Below are 3,552 nucleotides of genomic sequence, written 5' to 3'. Positions count from 1 at the left end.
AAATTGCAATAGTACCCACACTTTTAGAAAGCAGATGAAGAAATATTATTTAGAAATGTACCAATCCTAACTTTATTTAAATATTTTATTTTATGTATATGTATGTATATATGTATGTATATATGATATTGAAACATATACACATGCATATTCGTTGAAAAGCTACAGGGTAGCCTACGATGTGTGTGTGTTCGCGTGTATGTAATATGTAGGCCCCTATGTGTATGTGTATATATATGTATGTATGTGTATGTATGTATGTATATATATATATATATATATATATATATATATATATAATGTAGGTCTACTTGATATGCGTTTATTATTAGTTTTAAATTTTTGTTTTGTCGGGGTCAAATTGAGACGAGCTTCGCTTCTATTTTTTATCCTAATTAATTAACTTTAATGTTGTCCACTTTATTTATCATTTTATGTATTTGATTAATTAATTGAATAAATGATAATTGAATTGAATTGAAAAAGGTTGACTACAGTATTTACGGTAATGCACATTGAATTTCAAAACAGTGCAGGTTTTTTCAACTGCACGTCATGTTGAACAATCCTCTTCTTCTCTTGTTGAACAATCCCACTTCTCCAAATTTCCAACATAGCCTGATTTTGTAGAAAAGTAAAATCTGCCAAGATGATGATGATAATAATAATAATGTAGTTTTATATAGCGCACATATTCATCTAATGATGCACAGGGCGCTTGATATGTGGACTAGGCCAGTGCCTTATGCAGATTCTGTGAACCAGCTTGCTGAAAGGCACAGATTTGATCTATTCAGGTTCTCTGAAAGGTCACATTCATGAAGCCACTCAATGTAAGGATAGTTCCAAAAATAGCCAATAACTCGTAAGGAGTCTAGGACGTGCTGCCATTTTCCAAGGCTAATCAATTAATAGAAATGACAACCGTGTTGTCTCATATCACAGGCAGAAGAACTATTTCGACACTGGGCTATTTGTCATGTTAGAGGATTGGAAACCACAAATAGATGATATGTAATGGCCCAGCAATCCTTTAACTATTAAATGTTCGAAATCCAACACTGCAGGCAACTGATGTTTCTACATGTTGTGACAGGCTGTGAAACGGTGTCTGTAGTCTGTAATCAGGCCAAGCGTAAGCGTTGATGTATAATTTCATAAAGTCAAAGTCATCGTTCAAACCGCAGAATCTCACAGTTCAGTATTGGTTGGATCAATAGAAGGTTGTACCTGACACTTTTCTAAACCTGCTATCATGTAGGTGCAAACAACATGGTTTTTACAACATCATAATATGTAGTTACAAGAACCTTGCACTCTTTTTCACCCAAACGCGCAATAGATAAGGTGGTCCAATACCACTGACTTTACCTACATATGTCAATAATGATACAATATATGGAGTATAATACATACTCCAAGTATCGAAATGCACGCCATCGTGTCGGGATTCAATATTTCGACATTAATTATGTCATCATCAGGTCCTGATGATGACATAATTAATGTCGAAAAATTGAATCCCGACACGATGGTTGGAATTTCGATACTTGGAGTATGTATTATACTATCTTATCTGAGATTAATCAGTGGACCTTTCGGTTTTTGGAAAACGCTCCGTACTACTGTATAAGATTTTGACCTTCTAGATAATGATTTTTTTGTAGGCTATTCCTTGTACTTTAAAATAGTTTTAGAAACTTCAATTGGGTTTACAAGTTGCTGGGTTCTAACCAGGTTGCAATGGAACTGTGTCTGGTTGCAAAGTTACGATAAAAATGAAATTAAGGCCATTTGGACGCCATCTTGGTTTTCAAGTACTTATAAGATTTGGAACTGTAGATAATGGTCTTATTGTTTCTTGTACCTTAAAACATATATTTAGACACTTTTCATTTGTCCTTCCAAGTTATTTGATTGCAAAAATATGATAAAATATTTTAATGGCGGCCATTTTGGACGCCATCTTGGTTTTGTGTTACTTATAAGATTTGGACCCTCTAGATAACAGTTTTATTGTATTCCTTGTGCCTTAAAACCATTGGCGGATATGGAGGGGGTTCTGATCCCCCCTGGCAATAAATAAATAAATAAAAATATGAAAAAAAATAATAAAATAAATAAAATAAAACAAAATTTCTAGACTCTTACTTTTATCAGGACCCGTGAGCTAATTTTTTATTTTGTTACAATGGGAAAATTAGAAGTCAGCAAAGCTTATTTCCCGTCATATAGGAATCAAACTTTTCCTGGGGGAGGACCCCGACCCCCTTTCTTCTTGAGGTTCATCAATTCATGAAAACAAAGAAAGAAACCGTATGCAACTACTATTTTTTTTTCTGAATATACCGGTACACACATAATAGGCCTATTAAAAAAAAACAAGAATGAGAAAAAAATTACTTGACCGTTTTCAAGAGCGGTAAACCTTGAATTTTCAATGACTTAAAAGTCATTAAAAGACACCGCAAAAGTCGGAAAAGCTCATTTCCCGCCATCTAGGAACCAAAATTGTTTTGACCCCTCCCCCTTCTCCCTGAGGCTCATCAATTCATGGAAAAAGAATACGTATGCTACTCCTCAATTTTTTTTATGTATATACACACATAGGCTTATTTACTGTAATAAGAATGAGAAAGTTACTTGACCGTTTCCAAGAAGGGGATTCGAACCTTCAATTTTGAAGAACTTAAAAAAGTCATTAAAAGACACCTCAGAAGTTGGGAAAGCTCATTTCCCACCATCTAGAAATCAAAAGTTCCCCGAGGAGGATCCTCCCCCTTCACTTTTTTTTTGGGGTTCATCGATTCATGGAAAAAAGAATACGTGTGCAACTACCCATTTCTATTTTCTGTAATAAGAAAATCCGCCCCCATTAATAGAAAGTTTAGGCTTAAAAAATGAATACATTTCAAAAAAAGATCATAACAATAATCATAAAAATAAAATACAATTTGTTTAGTACAAAAAAGAAACAGTTCCCCTGTGAGGCCCGAACTCAAGACCTACTACAATTACTACTATTACTATTTCTTTAAATTTTCTCACCTCAGCCCCACCATATTTCTCATAGGGCTCAGGTGGTTGTGAAATCACGGCTTAGAAGTATGTAAAGTACATACTCAAAGACAATGTTTTTAAGCTTTATTTTTTATGGTACATCGCACATATTAATAAGATCTCTATGGGTGCCGAAAATCCCTGATAAAAGATCATGAGAATTTGTTGGCGCTTCAATTTGAGTATATGATGATATGATGATGATGAATTTTACTAAAATGTCATTTTCTATAGTCATCAAGAGGTACAATTTCCTCAAATGTTTGCACCTCAGTCCCAACCATGGTTGTCTGAGGTGGTTGTCGACTCACGAAATGTCGACTCACGAAATGTCCCCTCACGCTCCACATATAAAAAAAAAATTGCGCCCTTCCCGAGTATGACATTAAACTCCATCGAGTCGGCACCCGACTCAGAGTAGCCCTATGTCTATGTCTATGCAGTGATGGCGCCAGGATCTGCCCGACAGGGGGGGGGGGCTAAATGCCCCGA

Source organism: Anneissia japonica, unplaced genomic scaffold, assembly GCF_011630105.1.
Source record: "Anneissia japonica isolate Jap-2015-1 unplaced genomic scaffold, ASM1163010v1 scaffold287787_len61589_cov178, whole genome shotgun sequence".
Lineage (NCBI taxonomy): Eukaryota > Metazoa > Echinodermata > Crinoidea > Comatulida > Comatulidae > Anneissia > Anneissia japonica.
Note: the sequence above shows the minus strand (reverse complement) of the source record.